This window comes from Bradysia coprophila, unplaced genomic scaffold (assembly GCF_014529535.1).
Source record: "Bradysia coprophila strain Holo2 unplaced genomic scaffold, BU_Bcop_v1 contig_476, whole genome shotgun sequence".
NCBI lineage: Eukaryota > Metazoa > Arthropoda > Insecta > Diptera > Sciaridae > Bradysia > Bradysia coprophila.
The window spans coordinates 4,013,368-4,036,623 of NW_023503727.1; the positions used below are offsets into that span (position 1 = coordinate 4,013,368).

Here is a 23,256-nt window from a genome sequence, read left to right on the forward strand (position 1 = left end):
GTGTTTTTGAACACAAATTTTCCAGTGGCGTGAGTTGAATGTCGCAAAAGCATTTGAATTATTTCGAAAAGAAAATCACAAAACTGAAAGTGTCAGCCATTTTTTGCTCCAGCAATAAATTCAATGTTTGTAATGAACACATGGCAAACACTTTTAGTTGCGTATTTTTCACTTATATTCGAGAGCACTAAACACTTTGCTTATGTTAGACATTATTCACTTCACTTCACTGCAAAATTTTTATTCTAAATAACGAAAACAACAAAATTAATGCATTATCCTGAAACGGAAAAACAATTCAGTGACAAGCCGACTGTTGTGACCGTTGTGACGTGTATTGAGATTACTGCTGTAACAATACCAACATTAGTGTTGTTTTCGGGATTTTTTTCTTCGTAGACGTGTGAGCCAATTTCGGAGGGTTCGGCGGCATACTAGATTCGTGGTTACTGCGTTAAGGAATTGATATGTAAGAATCAATTTTCGCTTGGACAAGCAATAAAATAGAATACAGTGCAAGCTGCTGCCATGATTCATTACTTGGGGAAACAATTTTGAAACTCGCAACTCACGCGTGTGTGTTTAAGCGCCTCGGTTTGAAAACTGTTATTTTGACGCGGGTTACATACCTCGCCTTCGGCTCGGATATGCAAACTCTACCCTTGTCAAAATAACAGTTTTCAGACCTTGGCGCTTAAACACACACTTGTGAGTTGCTCGTATCTCAAAATTGTTCCCCCATGTAATGAATCATTTTCGCAGCATGCACTGTAACCTACTATTCATAATATTATCTGTGACGGGTAATCTTTTATAAAATTAGCTGTGACTGGTAATGTAAAAGCTTAACTTCGACAGATAATTTGCAAATAAAAAAAAGTTGCACGTGCTGGATTCGATCCGGGGACCCTCGGATCATGAGTCTAGTGCGTTGTCACTGAGCCATTCAGTACGTAACGTTTGATAGTTTTATTGTGGATATAAGCTATAACATTACCAGTCACAGCTAATATAGGTTACCCACCACAGATAATTTACATTACCTGCCACAGCTAACATTTGACGGACACATTATCTGTCACAGGTAATGCTTCACAGATAGCCTACTAACAGGAAGCTTTGGGGCACGTTGCCAGTCACAGATAATCACGTTACCAGTCACAGATAATTTATTTCTGTAACATTACCTGTGTCAGCTAACTTTTCGTAACATTACCATCTGCAGGTAATCTTTTTGGAAAGATTATCTGTCACAGGTAATGTGAAAAAATATTTTTTGTCAGTATAGAAACTATGCTTGGTCCTACGACTATTCAAGTACGTTTTGGTATATAATGTGTCAAAAAAATGATTTGTTCAACCAAAGGCAATTCTTCCTTCTACGCAGATTTCGTTGTGTGTTCTGCCACCGAATAAAATAACAAAAAATTATAAAAATTTATTTCAATAACCTGCTCCTCAGGAAACAGTAGATTGGAGACAAAATAATAAAAATGCTCTAAAAAATTGACATTAGATTCGATTAGATTGTATGGGGTGAGACGAATCTCTGCACCTAAGCCTCCGTTGGGCCTGTTGTGCGTGCCCCTTTTTCGTCTAATTGGACCTACTGATTAAAGTGGAATCCGAACCACTGTCAAACGTAAGTCTTATTATCCTTACGTCGAGAGATACATTTCGACTTAAAATCGGGTATGAGTGTGATGTTTATGTTTATGTGACATCACAGATGGTACTGTAAGTTACAATTGTGTGGATATGCATGATTGTCATCTTATACATAAAACCCTAACTCACTGCATTTCACTGCAGTGCATGTCACTACACCTTGCTGCATTTTGCTACATCTCGCTACACGACGCTACACCTAGCTGCACCTTGCTACACCTCGCTACATCTCGGTGCACCAGTTATCTCGGTGCACCAGTTACTCTTTATAAAACTGTGAAGTACGGCAAAGGCAAAATCAAATATTCCTCATTTAACGAACAGGCGTCATTACCGTCACTGAAGTTTCGCATCGTGGATGACGTTTAAAACAGCCTTGAAGATGATTTTATAAGTGAGCCTTTAAATTTATAGTTAGATTCCATCATGGTGTTGACTAGGTTTTCTTTAGTTCCAAAAATAACCTACGATATTTGTGCAGGTCGATATGTAAAAGCCGGAAAAGCCATTCATTTGAAAACCTTTGAAGTTGAATATCTCCGAAAATACAATATTTTTTTGAAAAATGTCTTCAGTTCTGGTAAATATGCCTCATTGCCGATATTTCATGGAAGAACTTTTTTTGGGGAGTCGGGATGGAGCTGGTATTAGGTTTCTCCCAAAATGTGTCTGGGAAATTCATCAACTTTGAGGCCATTTTCACTGGCCATTTCCAATTTTCATAAAAGTGGTGTCATTCGAAAGCTACATTCAAGTTTTTCCTTATGCTATTACGTTAAACATAACACTTAAACACTGAAACACTTAAATTAGCATCCCAAATTATAGCAACGTATCTTGTATCACAAACAAGATAAGACAAAGAAAATTTCTTAATAACGTTAATCGCACGGAAGCATTTTTTTCGACATATCGACCTGGACTATATCGCTGGAATGCGTGGTTCACATTTAATTGAATTGTCTAAATTATATTGTTATTCCTTCCTAGAGTAACTTTAGATTATGCTAAGCCCTTCTCCGATCGAAGAACAAATTCAATTTAAAATAACCATATTTGTGTTTGCGTTAAGAGATCCACGTAGAAATATTTTGATTTCTTGAATATAACGCATACATTGCAGGTATTTAGAAAAGGGTAGCGTCAGCAGTAATTTTTAAGTTGTCGGAAAATTGGAAATTATAATATTATATTATGTTTTTCTAATGGAGCAAATACAACTTTGCTCCCATAATTAAAAGTTAAATCAAGGCAGCTCTCTAGCAATATCACACCGATTATTTACAAAATTTTGAGGCCGAAAATCAACTCAGTGTGCTTGAGAGTCACCTTGGTTGAATCGTAATCTCCTTATAACTGTTACTCTTTTGTCATCACTCTTTTCGTTCCGTATTTCTGTAGCTATTATACTACTTTAACAAATCTTTAGTTCTGATGCTTTTGTGATTTGAGACGCCGATTAAATTGTGCGCATTGTGTGTTTTACCTCAACCTACGAAAATCAGTCTGTGACGTCGTCAGCCTCTGAAATTTTTTATTTTTATGTATTAGCAGAGCAGAACTTCATGAGAGTTTTGATGAACTAGGGCTTAAGTCAAAAAGGCTACAAAATCGCTTGGTTTTTATAAATTTAATTTTTATCAAAAGCAGTAACCCCCGATGTCAACGTTAGATATGTTTCTGCCATTTGTCATACTTTGGAGCACGTACTCATGTTCATTTGAAGTATATTTCAGCGATTTGGCGTCTTTATTTTACTTATTTTCGGAAAAAAAACCTTTGAAAGACGATTAATAAGACTAAATCTAAGTGTAATATATGACCATCACTTAAATAAAACACAAAAATATTGAAAATTTATATTTATATTTATATTTATGCATTTTATTGCAATATTTTTAATAAGACTACGCTTACGGTCCTTGTGCTTAAATGTTTTCGGCTATAAGACTATGGCCATATGTCATACAAATGACCTGAAAAAATTCTAGACAGCATACTATGTAAAAATTTAAAAATTATATTCTGAAAATCATGGTTTGTACTCTTTCAAAAATATTATTGAATTCAGAATCTTCTTTTCAGCCATTTTTCACTCAAATGGTGGACAACAATATGCCAATTTTATGCCGGGCGAAGCCCGGCTGTCGACGCTAGTACATGATAAATCGCTATGATTTCTTTTTGTTTTTTTTTTACGACTTTATTACGGTCGAAAGAGCCAATTGGCATTGCTATTGCAGTAACTAATCACACTTTGATTAGGAAAACCGTATGAGCAAGTTTACTCCGGGAATCGAACCCGGGACCGATACGTTATGAATACAATGCTCTACCGATTGAGCTGCCTGGACCTACAAAAAAAAATTACATAATATTGCTGCTGAGAGAACAATACCCCCGCTGCTAAGGCACTAATAAACTTGCATATGGCAAGAATAAGTTTTTCTGAAAAAAGACTAAATTTGCAGATAAAACATAGCTAACGCCGACCCGTACGAAACACCAATATTCGTATCAAAAGCCTTTAATGTGAAACTCTTCATTTCTCTTACTTCATTTTCTTCTCTGCTGAAAAACTATTCTCCCTTTAAAATCACTTACATTATCCACTCTTTGCCTTGTTATCATATACAACTAAATTGCCGGAGGCAATATAGACAGCCCCGTACGAAGACAAATTTCATAAATTCCTATTTAAACAGCTATATACCGCTATATTTAACTATATTTCACTATAAATAAACATTTCACAGATAAATATATGCTATTATATAGCTCTATATGCCTGTATATAGCTCAATATAGCTGTATATAGGTATATATAGATGTCCATATATGGAATCCCTGAAACCCCTCACACTTAACACATTATTTCCATGTTAACAGAAACTCTCTAAGTATCATTTTTCCCAAGATATTTCTATTTTACTAAAATCCAATATGGCCGCCGGCAGCCATTTTGTTAGGAGACCGGAAATTGTACCGACGCTTTACATTCGTTAATACCTTTCAAACAAAAAAAAATTCATGAAATTCGGTCAAAATTTACTCGAGATATTGTCAAAATACTTCACGTTCACTGTACGGCCGAGTAGCCAGATAAGAGCTCACTACAAGAGACCTAGCTCACGCTCCGGAGAACATAATTTCATAAATTTTTTTTCCCTGATTGGTACGGTCAATACCTATCTAATAAAGCTAAAACAGACGAAATATGTTCAAATGTGGCCGACCTACAAGCAAAAACTGCTTGCCGCCCTGTGCCTGTTCCACACCAAGGGGTCTAACTCACGAGTCGGTCATCCGATTTCCATAAACTTTTTTTGTCGATCGGTATTGTAAATACCTTTTATTTGACGTATCAGTTACAAGTGTAACGTTTGCATGTCCGGAGATATCTTCGAAAAACCGTAAAGCACTTATTGGGCCACAGCTCGGGAGGGGTCGATCCAAAATCACTCATCTTCGAACTTAGCCTGTCTTTTGACATTACCAAACGGGGAAAAAAAGAATTTTCAAAATCGGATGCGTTTTACTCAAGTTATCGTGCAGACAGACAGACGGACAGACGGACATTTTTTTTCGCGGATTTGGCATCTCTAGACAACCACAATAGGTTTTCCCTTACTCAGGGAGTCCAATTCGACGTGTTACAAACGTATGCGTAAACCTATAAGACCCCAGTACTTCGTACGGGTCTAAAAACATTAAATTTACAGATTTGATTTCATTAATTTTTAAAATACATCAAAAACACTCTTGTGGAAATATCCAGTATGTATGCAATTCTAAGGAGCTACACTATAAATCCTATATAACCCTGGTGGTTGGCATACTCACTGAATAATATCATCAATAGATGATGAAATTTGCAAATAATCGATACGATATCACTCGAATGTTTTATCGATAAAATAGACTGATCCATTTTTACCGATTTATCAGTTGATATTTACCGACTGTCAGTTTTGATTTTGACTGAGAGTGATAGTTCGTTTCTGGGCGCATATATGCGTTTCCTATTTGATCCTTTCCCTTTTTGCTGGGGTTGAATTTCATAACTGAAAAATGTTGATAATTTCGTGTGTCCCCAGTTTTTATTTGCAAAACTCAATAAACCGATAAAAAATTATTCAAATTGGAAAACTGAAAACTGTGTTACCGAAATATACATAACCGTCTTGCGGTGAGGGTGTTATCGAAAGAAATGTTCCGTTTTATTTGATTGATTGACATCTATAAAAAAAAGTGTCGTATCATCGCAGCACCATTGTTTATGAAAATCTCGGGTCGTGCCATTGCAAATTCTTCTTATCTAATTCATAAATATTTCAGTGCCACAAAATTTATACATTTCCCAATTGTTTCAGATTGTTTAAAGTAAAAATTTCAAAATGAATGTAATTTGATTACTCGGTCTCGGTACTGCTACTGAATATTATCACGATTTCGTTTTCTACATGGTCTATACACCGGTACACATCGATGATAATAAATAATTGCATTTCTGGCGATACAAGACAAAAAGACATGAAATCGAAGTAACTTAATAAAAAGCATCTCTCTCTCTCTCCTCATCCCATCTAACCAATAAATCGTATAAATTCAATAAGAATCACACCAAAATCTATTCAAATTTTCGTCACCTCTTCCGCATTCAAAATAAAGGTATAAATTTTCTTAGTACGTACGTATAACCATGTATATTCAATGCATAAATAAGGTGGGAACACTGGTGGAGAACGGAGCACCGAGGACAAAACATTATTTATTCAGAAACAATTCAATTTATTTTGTGAATATTTTCGGAAAATATATCATCGAATTTGGTTTCGATGAATATTTGGCAAAATGAAAAATTTGATAAAATATTTATCGTTATTGAGAACATACTTTGACTAACTATTTCTGAAGCACCGCAAACAGTTAATTTATCGACAATGTTCGACAGGAATTTCTGTGAAGAAGGTGCTGAATAAATTATTCATTCAAGAATTTTCAACTGACAATTTCGACGTTAGATAAAGCAATACGAAAGTTTTATCGCAAAACAAGTGTTGGAATGAACTTTAAAATTTCGCCTCGGTTTTTGCGTTTATAGTTTCGTATAAACAAATGCTGATAAAATGTTACACTTTGTCTCTGAAAATATTTTCTTGAAAGAATATGGTACCCCGTTAACTGAATTTAGTACATTTCTCATTGCACTATATGTTATAAATCTTAACTGATGCAGAATATTCAGTTTATTTTGACCAGAGGAAACGAAAGGATCGTAGATATGAAATGCGCGTTAGACACGGTATTCTGCTTCTGCATTTAAACCTTCATCATCGACTTACCGCCATCAATCATATGTATGTGGATTATTACATCGAAAGTCTAAATGATTGACATTGTAAGACCATTTATGTCGTTTAATGTATCTGAGTTCTGGAAACCCTTCTGCATCTTCACTTTCCATGGGTTCTGCAAATAGAAGGGTCATGCATTCAATCATTCAAATAGATGGCTCATTGCACATACAAAACATAAAGTTTAGTGTGGGATTTTGAGAGAATTACTGCTACACCTTTGCATAGCCTAATTAAATATTACAAAAAATTTGAATACTAAATGACTCGCCTCGCGTTATTCGTTCGCCAAGTGGCCACCGGTCAGCAGTGGGTATTGATTTTTTAAAGTTGGCACACATGCATTGGTACCAAAAAATTTTATCGATGGTACTCTTTTAACGTGTTAGACGTCAATTCCTTGTTATTTTGGTTCATTTGAGTTTTTGAATCATCTGGACAGCACTTACTATTGTTCCAGAAACCTCTGATACTACTTTTACTGAGAAAAGACTGTATATTCTGGGCTGTTACCCGTTTAACGTTCACGTTTATTCTGAATGTAATCGTCACATCTTTACCGTATTTATAGGCACTACTCGATTGTACCAGCGTTACAATAGTACCACTCTTTTAGTTCCACTTTTTTTCGTAAAAGGGAAAAAGTGGAACTATTGTAACGCTGCATATATGCGGCGTGAAGATAGTTCCACTTTTTCCCTTTTACGAAAAAAAGTGGAACTAAAAGATTGGTACTATTGTAACGCTGGTCTCGATTGTTTGTAATTCAATTGCATGCTTTGATGTTTCATTCATTTACAGTGGATACTGGTACTGGATACACTCGCCGGTGGTTGACGTACTATTTCAAACACTTTATTACGTAAGTGTACACATACTCAGCGAGCTAAAATTAATCTAATACGGAATACGTTTTCCATATTCTAAACTTTTTTCTTTTTCTACAGTACCCTCCCTCGCTTCGCTCTTCCAAGTATAGCGAATGAACCCAGGTCTCCGGAACAGTAATTAGTATTTCAATCGGTCTAATATCATGTCCGGAGCGTTAGCGGAGGACTTGACGCAGTCTAACTTCCAAAAAAAGAACGAAGAAATTTGTTTGAGACGCGGCAACTATATATAGGCGAGAATTTAAGTTTCTTTCCTTTGGCCTGTATAACCACAAATCCTATTCTATCTTATTCGCGCTTCAAATACGAGCAAAACGAGCTATCACTCGACTATGTAACTTTAAAATTGCCGGAGATACATCGTTTTGAAGTTGGTCATTTTGATAGAAAATGCACCAAATTAACGTTTTCCAAACAATCAAAATCTTTCAACTTACTCTGTATGTTTCTATCTGTCTATCTGTCTATCTATCGACGGTCGATCTCGGAAACCAGTCAGCCAATCTCCATGAAATTTTGCAGGAACCTCAGGGTGGGCATAAAAATGAAATTGTGATACGCCATTACCCCAGGAAAAACCAGAATTTTGTTTTATTGGCCTCGAAGTGGTTTCTGAGTGTGGTTTTCGAGGGTCGGGAACGCGTTTTCGGCTGTAGCTTAGCTGTATTGAAACCTGCAGAGGCGTGCGACCCATCAAATGAAAGGTATTCGTAACACGATTCGAACAAAAAAATTATTAAAAAAATCGGGGCAGATTCGTTTGAGCTAGAGTGATTAGAGTGACAACATTTTGAGCTACTCGAGCGTAGGATGAAAGCACTAATATTTTTGCGATTATGAGAGATAGAGAGTTACTTTCTTCGGCAAAGTCTCAGAGTTTTACGAGTAGAACAGAGGGGCATATGTGAAAAATGTCGAAAGTTGGAAATGGGTGGGTCAATTATGTTTTTAGAGGTATTTCTTGAATGGTGACAGATAGAGAGTTACTTTCTTCGGCAAAGTCTCAGAGTTTTACGAGTAGAACAGAAAGGCATATGTGAAAAATGTCGAAAGTTGGAAATGGGTGGGTCAATTGGGGTTTTGGAGATATTTCTTGAATGGTGGCAGATAGAGAATTACTTTCGTCAAATTTTCGATTTTCGTCAAATTTTCTGAATTTCGTCAGATTTTGGAATTTCGTCAAATTTTCGATTTTCGTCAAATTTTAGAATTTCGTCAAATTTCGTTAAATTTTCAAATTTCGTCAAATTTTCGAATTTCGTCAAATTTTCAAATTTTGTCAAATTTTCAAATTTCGTCAAATTTTCGAATTTCGTCAAATTTTCGAATTTAGTCAAATTTCGTCAAATTTGCGAATTTCGGCAAATTTCGTCAAAATTTTGAATTTCGTCAAATTTCGTCAAATTTTCGAATTTGCAGCTTTTGAAATACAATTTCTAAAATGAATGATATCGCTAGAGTTGACGCTTTCAGCTTCGTTACGTAAAAATTAAATTTTACACCCAATTAGTTCAAACAAGCTGGCTTAGGTTTTCTCATCATCTGCCAAATAATTTTTACAAAAAAGAATTTAGACTGGAAACAACCAAAATTTTACCAAAAAAATCTGCGTCGCAAAGTGGCAGATGTTCAGGAACAGACCAGCAAGAAAATTTATCTGCCACATGCGACGCGACGGTAGAATGGAAGAGTATAGAATAGAAAAAACTCATGCCGTAATACCACTCCTGAGAATTTTGCTTTCCAACGGCAAGCCGTTACGACGTATCCACGAAATGAGCTAGCATTACTGTTGAATTTTGTCGAGCTCTTATTTTAGGTTCTTTTTTTAAAATTCTATGTAATTCTATGCAGATGTAAATACTGAGTCACTAATAACATAGAACACAGAAAGATTAGAGATTGCGCATTGTTTTTAATGTCCCCATTTATTCTGACAAAAAATGATATTTTGTGTAAGTTGTATTCAATTTTCACTTTACGCAGTGCTTTGGCATTCCAAACAATACTTTTTATTCAATTTCCTAAACAAACAACAGCTTAAATCTGAGATGTGAAATGTGTCAGAACTTTTGACATTCAATATTTTTGGGGGAGCTTTATTTGATAATGGTCTCTGGTTTTTTTTTTCATTCTTTTTTTTCTCGTATATTTGGGTTCCACATAGCTTATCAGGATGATGTGCGATGTTATAAATATTTTTGATATCATTCCCCGATTAAATATTCACATTATAGGGGGAACGAGAAATTATTTTTAATTCACCGAAAATGCGCGATTTTCAAAATATTTTTTTTTTTTTGCTATACGTTTCAATTAAACCTTCTATCCGTGTATACCACCAATTGATTTACAAATTTTAGTACTTCGACAAATTGAATTTGTGGGTTTAATTAAAATTTAATGTTATTGTAGTAGTAGTTGTTGTTGCATGAAGTGAACATTAACGCATTAATTTATTGAGCAAAATTGATTGCAATAATTTCCAATAAAATAATTAGCTTTATCAATATGACTGCTGTGTGTGTGTGTGTGTCTGCTGTGTCGTTAATAATTTTTGAAATATAAATTGTAACGAAGAACAAAACCATTAATTCGTGTATTATGTGTTATGAATGGGCGATGACAACGATTACACAATATACAAACACATTTCACGGTAAGCTCTCGGCATGCGTCTAATCATAAAATTTACTTCACAGAACATAAAATGTTTATTCGTCGAATGTTTATTTATGCGAGTGACACAAAAACACTGCTCTTTTATTGACCCCATGTTTAACAGCAAAATAAAATATGAAAATGTTTGATTGCCGAAACGGTATTTTATTGCATGGACGACATGGAATATATTTTAATGAAAGGGTTTTACTCATCAAAATATTTCATAAATCCTAAAAGCTCGTGTCCGAATGAAATTACGCTTTTTTTTGCATTAGAAATAAAAACACAGATTAAAGTAACAGAAATGTGGGTAATCAAATGGACCCGTTCGGTGATGTGTAATATTTTAAGAGGATACATGATAGGGCATCTTCGTATCTGTGCAGCAAATCTATAATCTAATGTATGATGTGAAAGCTTATGCAAAACTCTCTTTAGAGCTGCAGCTTCAAAAATGTCAAGAACCGTGTCTTTCCGTAAACAGGAAATTCTTGAATAAATCTGCAACTGAACGTTGTCTTAAGAATTTTTTTTTCACTGAACACACTCAGTACAGGGGCTTTGTTAGTGAAATAATTTAAAGGATTTTATTCATTGTGAATTGTGTTGAGATTCACGAAATGTTTGTTGAAATTTCTAAAATATTTCTTTAAACAATTTCATTAACCTATTACAGACGGTAAGCATATGACCAGTATTATTAGCGGGTCTATTACTTCCATGGATCAAAGTATTTTGAATTTGTTGATTTGAAATCTTGTACTTCACTTTTTTAACATGCATTTTACTTTATAAAGAACCATTTTACTCAAAGTCTGTCATTATTTTGTGACAGATTCTCCATGTATTTTGGCACTTAGCCTTATTTTAACATCTACTGTAAATCCGCCAAAAAACCCTAAAGGGTGAAAGTGTGACGCAAGTCCTTGTTTCTACTTACAAAATAACGGATATCGCTGAGGGTGACGCATTTTGCGCCTCAACGTAAAAGTGTTATCAACAAAAAATTGAACCAAAACATTTAAGATAGAAAATTTTATTAAAAAAATTGCGTCACAAGTGGCAGATGATTCAGGACATATTTTTCTCTATTTGAACTATTTTCTTAACAGTAGTTTCCTCAACATCTGCCACTTGTGACGCAATTTTTTTCTAAAATTTTATATCTCAAATTTTTTGGTTCAATTTTTTGTTGATAACACTTTTGCGTTGAGGCAAAAAATGCGTCACCCTCAGCGATATCAGCTATTTTGTAAGTAGAAACAAGGACTTGCGTCACACTTTCACCCTTTAGGGTTTTTTGGCGGATATCAGTTCTTTTGTAAGTTTAGGTGTAAGGGTAACTAATTTTGTCAGCAACAGCTCAAATCCAACAAAAATTTCCGATGGAAGTTTGGAAGTGCAAGAGGAGTCCTATCATCCCAAAATCTAGAAACCAATCTTGGTACACCTCATATTGAAAATAACCCGAATCCATCAAAAAATCCGATGGAAGTTAGGAAGTGCCAGAGGAATCATCTATCATCCCAAAATTTAGGAACCAACCTTGGAACACCTCACTTATGTCGAAAATAACCCGAATCCATCAAAAAATCCGATGGAAGTTAGGAAGTGCCAGAGGAATCAGCTGTCATCCCAAAATTTAGGAACTAACCTTTGAACATAGCACTCATGTCGAAAATAACCTAAATCCATCAAAAAATCTGATGGAAGTGAGGAAGTGGCAGAGGAATCATCTGTCATCCCAAAATTTAGGAACCAACCTTGGAACACCTCACTCATGTCGAAAATAACCCGAATCCATCAAAAAATCCGATAGAAGTTAGGTAGTGCCAGAGGAATCATTTGTCATCCCAAAATTTAGGAACCAACCTTGGAACACCTCACTTATGTCGAAAATAACCCCAATCCATCGAAAAATCCGATGGAAGTTAGGAAATGCCAGAGAAATCATCTCTCATTCCAAAATTTAGGAACCAACCTTGGAACACCTCACTTATGTCGAAAATAACCCGAATCCATCAAAAAATCCGATGGAAGTTAGGAAGTGCCAGAGGAATCACCTGTCATCCCAAAATTTCGGAACTAACCTTTGAACATTGCACTCATGTCGAAAATAACCCAAATCCATCAAAAAATCTGATGGAAGTTAGGAAATGCCAGAGAAATCATCTGTCATTCCAAAATTTAGGAACCAAACTCGGAACACCTCACTTATATAGAAAATAACCGAAATCCATCGAAAAATCCGATGGAAACTAGGAAGTGCCAGAGGAATCATCTCTCATCCCAAAATTTAGGAACCCACCTTGGAACACCTCACTTATATCAAAAATAACTCGAATCTATCGAAAAATCCGATGGAAACTAGGAAGTGCCAGAGGAATCATCTCTCATCCCAAAATTTAGGAACCAACCTTGGAACACCTCACTTATATCGAAAATAACTCAAATCCATCGAAAAATCCGATGGAAGTTAGGAAGTGCTAGAGGAATCATCTCTCATCCCAAAATTTAGGAACCAACCTTGGAACACATCATTCATGACGAAAATAACCCAAATTCCTCAAAACACTTTTTCCAACATAGCCAATTTGAGTTATCTGAAAATACGAAATTTTGCTTATTTTCATACAAACATTAATATTTCGAAGTTCAATATCTCGGCCAATTTTGTAGCTGCAGTAACGTGCGATAGCTCGTTGAACTCATATGGATGCCTTGATTCTAAATATCTAAGTTTGGGGGTCGTTGGAGTTAATGGGGAGAATTCAAAAAGTTGCTGTAAATACGCTCCGCCGTCCTCAAAATTTTTTTTGTTAAAACATTTTTGGTAGTGGACTTGCGTCACGCCCGCTTAATAACGTGCGGGCATGATTTAAAAACCAAACTTTGGAATGCGATAGTTTCGGAATTTTCAGAATTAAAATACCCAAAAGGAAGCACTGGGGCCTACTGTAAAAAGTTAAAAATTTGCTGTATTCGTTCCTCAGTCACTTAATTTTTTGAAAGATTTTTTTTTTATTTGAACGTCACGACCGCTTATTAACGTGAGGGAATGATGAGGCTTAGATTATAAAATCATACAAGAATCTGTTACTTCTGCTGTTTAAACTATTTGTTTCTAGTGTTCGATCGAAAATCTTTTACTTCATTAGATTTAACGTTCATTTGGTATACGTAAGATGCTCTCGACGGCGGAAATATTCAATTGATCGATTATAAACTTTACTCATTAAAACATTAAGTCTTCGAACTTTTGTGTTCGTCACTCCCATTTTTCACTAGGGAATCAGAAGTATCTCGAAGAACAACCTGAAATACAACACGACAAAACATAAAATAGAAGACGTTAGAACAGGTCAAACTAAATGTTTAATCTAGTAACAATACAGGTCTAAGATGCAGAAGCATCTCAGGTGGACATTTATGTCTCACGGTATAGGTGCACACATTTATTACAACACTGGCAGTTAACATTTTTCGATTGGATTCGCTACAAACACCATCAATCAACGAAAAAACAATACATAAAACATCCAAATCTCATTTATAATGGTTTTTATTTCCGTTCCCAAAAGCTGTTGGCTACACATAGTATCGCATTGGCATCACAAGTAAAGTACACTGAGTCTAGACAGTTTTAACGACTTGTTCACTTTGAGCTTCATTAATGTTGTGTCATGGTGTCACGGTGTCATATTTTTCTTACTTTATATTTCCTCAATTTCGCTATGTGCCTTTTTTTCCCCCATTGTCGTTGTTGTTTTAATAAAAATATTATTACCTACTGGATGGCTACTGGGCGAAAGAACATAAAAAACAATTTTTTATTGCAAAAATCGCTCTTTATATGAAACAGATAGTTGCTCTTCTGTGCAGTATTTAAGAGGAAAATGGAAGGAACAATAAAGAAAGCCAAAATGATTGATTGTATTGCGTTGTTAGAAATTGAAATAGTTTTCTGTTTGTTTTGCCAGTTCTCTGGCTGGGTGTCATATGCGACGACCATCCGCACAGTTGTATCGGAAGAAATATGAGGTGTTGTTATAAATATGTGATCCAAGTGAAATATTTCAAGAGTTTTTAGTTACTTTTGTTTTCTTGCAATGAAGCCGAAGTACCTAGGCGGTTCTCACGAAGGAAGCATGAAAAATATTTCAAGAATATTTCAAGGAAAAGCTTTTAAAATGACAACTTTTTGGGAATTTAGGAATTCATTTTGTTCCCAACGATATTATCCAATCCAATTGATCGGATGAGGCGACATAACTACACGGTCAATATCGTCGGGAACGATATTATCGTTTTTTAGACGATAGTATCGTCTAAAAAACGATATTATCGTCCAAAAAATTTCATCCAGGACGATAATATCGTCTAAAATTATAAATTTTAAAATATTTTCAGGACGATATTATCGTTTTCTTGACGATATTATCGTTTAAAAAAACGATAATATCGTTTTTAAACGATAATATCGTTTTTAAACGATAATATCGTTTTTAAACGATAATATCGTTTTTAAACGATAATATCGTTTTTAAACGATAATATCGTTTTTAAACGATAATATCGTTTTTTTGGACGATACTATCGTTTTTTTGATGATACTATCGTCTAAAAAACGATACTATCGTCTAAAAAACGATATTATCGTTCAAAAGACGATAATATCGTTTTTTTGACGATAATATCGTCCTGGATGAAAATATCCGCTGGACGATATTATCGTTATTTTCTTTTTCTGAACAAATTTATCGTTATTTTGGACGATATTATCGACGTCCAGAACGATAATATCGTTTTTAATTAATTTATTTTTTTTTAATTTGAGACGATAATATCGTCCAGGACGATAATATCGTTTTTAATTTATTTAAAATAAAAATTCTAGACGATAATATCGTCCTGGGCGATATTATCATTCTGGATGGTTGTTGAAGACGAAACACAAAATCTTGTAGATAAACACCTTTTTATAGAAGGCAAATATATATTAAAAATTGGTTCATTTGGTTCCGTAAATTTAAATTTTATATAGAAAAATTACACAGACTAATTATGAGACGATGCGAGAAAAAAAATAACTCCTAAGTTCCGACACCGTTCCGGCGCCCGGCTCGCATTGCGGCCCTCCGCTTCGCTCCGGGGCAATGGGCCGGATCGCTCGACGTGTTAAAACGCTTTTTTCGTAAAAAGATGAATTATTTAGGGACGAACTAAACGCCTTTTTTAAACACTGATGTGTAGGTGATTTCCTCTGACAATTGTTTTTCGATATTTTGGAAGAGAATTCGGTTCTTGCTGCACCTCTGAGTAAAATTGAGTCCTGGACAATATTGACACCCAAAACTAAACGATAATATCGTCCTGGGCGATATTATCGTTTTTTTAAACGATAGTATCGTTTTGGACGATATTATCGTACAGAAAACGAAAATATCCATTATATTTTCTAGAACGGTAATATCGTCCAGAAAACGATAATATCGTTTTTTGAACGATAATATCAACAATAAAACGATACTATCGTCCAGACAATATTTTAGAATTTTTCAATTTAGACGATATTATCGTCCTGGATGAAAATTTTTTGGGCGATAATATCGTTTTTTTGGACGATAGTATCGTCTAAAAAATGATAATATCGATTTTGAGACGATAGTATCGTCCAAAAAAACGATAATCTCGTTCCTGACGATATTGACGGTGTGGAAATGTCCAGCCACCATTGATCGACATTTCGCAGTTTCAATTGTTATCGCTTTCGATATTAAATTGTTGCTTTCACAAACCATATTCGCAATAAATCGAATTTAATAAAGTTTCGATCCACACAATCATGCCAATCATGCACACCAGTAAATCACATCGAGTATGAAAAAAGCTCGAAAAATCATCCATCCGGTGTCGCATCACTCATTCATTTGATAAGCAATTTAAACGAACACAAACAAATGAATGACCTACGGTCATGCATGCTATATTCATTCGGATCCGAACTATTGTTAACTCGATATTTTTGGGGAAAAAAACCATATCTCCAACTTTGTTTTACTAATATTTCCTCCACGCTGGGCTGTTGTTTCAGACATTTGGAAAAGCTCTTGTAATTTAGCTTTCAGTTCACTGGATTCGACACGTAGAATAATTCCCTTGACTGAAAGTCAAGGGTCTTATGCCAGAAAATACCCTAAAATGTTAGTAACCATACAGTGTATGAAAAATTATCAAAACTTTAATTGTTTGAAATAATTTTCTTTTGTCACGACGATAATTTGAGTAATTCTTAACCGATTTGGATGATTTTTTTTTAATCGACGAGGAATGAAATTCCTGAGGTTAAGTTCGAAGATGAGCCATGTCGGGATAAGGTTCTGGAAACTATTCCAGAAAAACATGATTTTATTGATAATTGTAATTGATAATACAGTGCTGATAATTGCTATTGTGATAATGATAATTTAATGATAATTTAATGTGTTGTGGTGATATTATATAAAATGTTATTAAAAACGTAGAAGAATGGGATTTCTGAGGTTAAGTTCGAGGATGGGCAATGTATAAGGTTCTGGAAACTATTTCAGAAAAATAAGTATAATAATTGATAATAATTGGTAATAATAATATTGTTCCCTTGACTGAAGTCAAGGGTCTTACGCCAGAAAATACCCTGAAATGTTGGTAACAGTTTACAGTACAGTGTATGAAAAATTATCAAAACCTTAATTGTTTGTAGCCATTTTTTTTGTCATCACGATAACTTGAGTAATTCTTAACCGATTTTGATGATTTTTTTTAGAAGGTGGGCTATGTCGGGATATAAGGTTCTGGAAACTATTCCAGAAAACAGGATTTTACTCTGTTGATACTTGATAATACCGCTGATAATATCGTTTTTTTGGACGATACTATCGTTTTTTTGATGATACTATCGTCTAAAAAACGATATTATCGTTCAAAAAAACCTCCTGGTCGATAATTTTTGGGACGATAATATCGTTTTTAATTTATTTAAAATAAAAATTCTAGACGATAATATCGTCCTGGGCGATATTATCGTTCTGGATGGTTGTTGAAGACGAAACACAAAATCTTGTAGATAAACACCTTTTTATAGACGGCAAATATATATTAACAATTGGTTCATTTGGTTCCGTAAATTTAAATTTTATATAGAAAAATTACACAGACTAATTATGAGACGATGCGAGAAAAAAAATTAACTCCTAAGTTCCGACACCGTTCCGGCGCCCGGCTCGCATTGCGGCCCTCCGCTTCGCTCCGGGGCAATGGGCCGGATCGCTCGGCGTGTTAAAACGCTTTTTATGTATTCATTTCGTAAAAAGATGAATTATTTAGGGACGAACTAAACGCCTTTTTTAAACACTGATGTGTAGGTGATTTCCTCTGACAATTGTTTTTCGATATTTTGGAAGAGAATTCGGTTCTTGCTGCACCTCTGAGTAAAATTGAGTCCTGGACAATATTGACACCCAAAACTAAACGATAATATCGTCCTGGGCGATATTATCGTTTTTTTAAACGATAGTATCGTTTTGGACGATATTATCGTACAGAAAACGAAAATATCCATTAGATTTTCTAGAACGGTAATATCGTCCAGAAAACGATAATATCGTTTTTTGAACGATAATATCAACAATAAAACGATACTATCGTCCAGACAATATTTTAGAATTTTTCAATTTAGACGATATTATCGTCCTGGATGAAAATTTTTTGGGCGATAATATCGTTTTTTTGGACGATAGTATCGTCTAAAAAATGATAATATCGATTTTGAGACGATACTATCGTCCAAAAAACGATGTTATCGTTTTTTTGGACGATACTATCGTCTAAAAACGATATTATCGTTTTTTAGACGATAGTATCGTCCAAAAAAACGATAATCTCGTTCCTGACGTTATTGACGGTGTGGAAATGTCCAGCCACCATTGATCGACATTTCGCAGTTTCAATTGTTATCGCTTTCGATATTAAATTGTTGCTTTCACAAACCATATTCGCAATAAATCGAATTTAATAAAGTTTCGATCCACACAATCATGCCAATCATGCACACCAGTAAATCACATCGAGGATAAAAAAAGCTCGAAAAATCATCCATCCGGTGTCGCATCACTCATTCATTTGATAAGCAATTTAAACGAACACAAACAAATGAATGACCTACGGTCATGCATGCTATATTCATTCGGATTCGAACTATTGTTAACACGATATTTTTGGGGAAAAAACCATATCTCCAACTTTGTTTTACTAATATTTCCTCCACGCTGGGCTGTTGTTTCAGACATTTGGAAAAGCTCTTGTAATTTAGCTTTCAGTTCACTGGATTCGACACGTAGAATAATTCTGTCAAACAAAAAATTTGTGTGTTCCAGGAAGATACGTCACCATCGAAACAGCCGATGTATTTTACAAAAATCAGCGCTAATATCTTGAGGATGTTTTCAAATTGATTGTTGCGTTTGGACTTTATCGGCTTTATCATATAAAGCCAACAAATCTACGTTAGTGGGCACAATGTGAAAATTAACCTTCTCACAGAGCGGTTCCAAATATCAATTGGAATGTTTGCCCACTTCATGCGATATTATCTCTCAACGCCGACTAGAGCATTGGAAGCGCACTTGCCTATTATTCCAATGATTAGCATGATTAGCTTCTGCTATGCGGCTGAAGTACATTCAATACTTGAAAGGATAAATCTACCGATTCGGGGGAAACTTTAATGAACAAATCCCATTGCGATCTGAATGGGAAGAAACAAGAGCGATAGATCCTTTAGAAACATGTGTGTTTACTGACGGATCTAAAATGGAATTAGGCGCTGGATCAGGAGTATACTCCAGCGATCTTCAGCTAAAAATCTACACGTCCTAGGACAAAACACTATTCTTCTAAAACCATAATGGAATGCCCCGAACGCCTAGCTGAGATCTCAACAGTGAATCTCGTTTGTAGTCCTGAACATAGCTTTTATAGGAAACGAAGAACTGGAACTGGAACTGGAACTGTAAAATTCCATATTATGGACCAGAACCAGCTCTGGGGCTCTTTTACACCACTCAACCCAAACTTTAAAAATGTACACAAATTTCTATGGACCAATCTAGAAAAATGCGAGCACAGCAGACATCTATCCACTGACATGAACACTACCAAATATCTTCTGAACAATTCACGTAGCGATCTAAGGAAGCTCACTGGGACCATCACAGGACACTGAAACCTGAACAAACATTTACATAGAATGGGCCTGGCTCAGGACAAAATATGAATTCACTCTACGAGGATGGGGAAACTCCAATTCAGTTATAGGCTGTCGCACAAATAATCTTTAACCTGTCACAGACGGCAAGCATATTAACAGTTTTACTATCTGATCTACTACTTCATTTGATCGAAGATTTTCAGAGATTTATTTATTTCAGAAATCTGTTACTTCATTTGTTTTAAACATGTGTTTTGCTATATAAGACCTCATCGGTCAGAGCTTGTCGTTAATTATTGCTGTCGTTGTCGATAACAGATGGCCAGCCGTCTGTAACAGGTTAATTTAAAAATTCCTCATCATTTCTACTCACAACTTTCGATGCCTTTGTAATTATTAGATGAAGGTTCTTTGTCAGTATAAATCATGTAAAAATAAAGAAATGCTTATTTACAGCGTCTAGTCTACGGGCCTTTGTTCTCACACTCTACCATCTAAGTGAAAATAATTTTTTTTCGACCTTTTATTGTTCTAGATGAAGGTGAAGTGAAGTGATGCATACAAGTTAAAAGCAGTAAAATATTGATAGACTCTCTAGAAAATCATTTATATCGGATGTATGCCATGGGGAATTGATTGGGGGTCCACTTTTATGACAATGGCATTAAGTTAATGGCAAAAGTAAACTCAAATTTCACGAAATTGCATTGTCATGGATAAGGTTATACAATTACGTTTTCGGATGAAATGATGTGGTTTCACTTTCCTAATGTGAACATAGAATGTGCATAGTGTTCGATCGATCACAATTTTTTTTATTCTCACTATGTCCATTGTCTGTGCCTACCTCCACTACAAGTTCGTATACATCAGTGAACCGAACCGAAAATTCAAGAGAGTAGGATATTCGGCAGTTGAAATTGTTTCGTAAAAATTTTTTGCTGGCGGAAACGAATGTGTATTTATGGTTGGCACTGTGGCCTAGACAATCTTATTTTCTTTCAATGTTTACCCGAGTCAAAGTACTTGGCAACAGTGACAACAAAAGAGATCGTATCGAATGAAGATGCTGCTAGAGTAAGAAAAAACGAATTCCCAAATTATGTTCTTCTTGCGGAAGACGCTGTAACATTAAAACATTTAAAACGGATATGCAAACCATAAATTCAAATCGAATGAATATATTATAAGCGAATATTACCCTGTGCACATACATTATTTTGCCCGTAAAACTAACACGTTCCGAAATTGCTTTCCTAAAGTAAAAACCTCAGCCACGTGTGTTTTCTCCACCTCAAACGCAATATTCTTGTCACACCGAACATAACATACAAGAGTGGTATTCAATAAATGTGCCCTTGTTTTTTTTTCAGTCACGTAGAAGTAGAACCTCCCTCCAGATAGACAAACACCTGCTGTCGGTAGATTATAAATATATGGAAACCACAATATTGTAACGTGCTTGCATACGTTGGCTTTATTGGTTTTTATTGACTTAAGTATTGACTTAAGTTTTGAAAAGGAATTGAAAAGCGTAGGGAGGGAGAAACTACATTATGCATGTCTTGCTCGGGATAAAGCGATTTTCGGCGCGTTAAACAGTTCTCTGGCATTATAGATTCGAACAATGAAGCACAGGAGTCGCCACAGACACATGTAGCCCAATTGCGCACGTGCGTTCCAATGCGTCATGGTATTTGTACAAACTAAAGCGAAAAACGTCTGTTTTGAAAATGTTTTCCTAATACTAACCCTGATGAAGAGATCCAGCTTACATCATCCTTAGAGAAACCACAAATTGGTTTGCATAACATCAAGTTCCTAGTCCCAAGGGACACAATTTTTATTGAAAAATCTGCCAGACAAGTTGACAATTCGAAAATTGTCAGACACGACAGATGAATCAAAAATTTACGATCGGACTTGCTCTTGTATGCACGTGGGTTATCGACCTAACAGCGCTTTGAACATTACCATTTCAAGTGTCGAGAACATAGGCCGATTGAAACTTGTATTGTACGTACTGTTGGAATTTCACGGATTCCGATCCGGACTTCTAATAAAACTAAGATCTTCACACTTTGAACGTTTATTAGAGAGTGCCTTGTTCTATGAACAAAGCATCGTATTTATACCTAATTCTAAGTCTACTACGTTGATATCCATTTCATTAGGCTACTATTTTAGTGTGTCTCCTCGAGTGTTCGACTTGAACGAGTTATATTAATTGTATAACTCCAACACTCCCACTCAATTCATATAACTCGTACATGAATCCAATACTCCCACTTAACTTTCAAGTTGTCGGCTCCCACTGAATTCGTAATGTGGACCATTGTCTTTATTTCACCATCGACTCGACCATTGACTATCGACTCGACCATAGACCATTGTACCGCATCGACCATTGTACCGCATCGACCATTTGTACTGAATCGACCATTGTACCGCATCGACCATTGTACCGCATCGACCATTGTACCGCATCGACCATTGTACCGCATCGACCATTGTACCGTATCGACCATTGTACCGTATCGACCATTGTACCGTATCGACCATTGTACCGTATCGACCACTTTATTGCTTGTGAGATGGGACTGCTCACCCAGTTGTGACTAGCTCCTCAGACGAAATCGACGTCATACTTGGAATTTACCGCCACTGAGGGATATACTGCCCACTCAGTCATTCGCTGTTGCTACCAATGAATTCTCTGTTGCTACCCATCAGCAACCCATCATTGACCTCATGCAACCATGTGAGTTTTGACTGCTCACCCAGTTTGCCAGTGACCATCTCCTCAGACGAAACGATGCCATATTAACCGCCATACTTGGAGTTTACTGCCACCACACTGCGACTGCCTCCTCAGACGAAACGACATACTAACCGCCATACTTGGAATTTTACTCCGCCACCGGTCTTGTAGCGTAGCTACATTCGCTTGCACTTAACGGTGCCACAACTTTCCACAGATCACATACCAACCACAATTCAATCGTACAGCGAGTGTTATTGACACCCCTTCCAGTGCAAACTGGCGCTGCAGATTAATTGCTTCAGTTCAATGTGTCTGGGCCCATAACCTGTTGGAATTTCACGGATTCCGATCCGGACTTCTAATAAAACTAAGATGTTCACACTTTGAACGTTTATTAGAGAGTGCCTTGTTCTATGAACAAAGCATCGTATTTATACCTAATTCTAAGTCTACTACGTTGATATCCATTTCATTAGGCTACTATTTTAGTGTGTCTCCTCGAGTGTTCGACTTGAACGAGTTATATTAATTGTATAACTCCAACACGTACATGTTACACTCAGTCGCTCTTATACATTATGAGACAATGAGACATACATTTTCACGAAAATGAGAGTTTGTCCAGCGCTTTCACAGAGGTAGTTAGTAATAAGTCAATAGCTTCCT

General features: G+C 35.7%; 2 long non-coding RNA genes across 2 annotated transcripts in view; both read right to left on the bottom strand.

Annotated features, from left to right (window-relative positions):
• On the bottom strand, window positions 1-23,194 carry LOC119082780. Its single transcript, XR_005088712.1, has 3 exons — window positions 23,184-23,194; window positions 19,707-19,712; window positions 1-280 (listed from the first exon to the last, which is right to left on the bottom strand). It is a non-coding gene; the product is annotated as an uncharacterized LOC119082780 (long non-coding RNA).
• Window positions 1-23,256, bottom strand: part of LOC119082779 — a 322,328-nt gene that overhangs the window by 183,107 nt on the left and 115,965 nt on the right. The window lies entirely within an intron of this gene.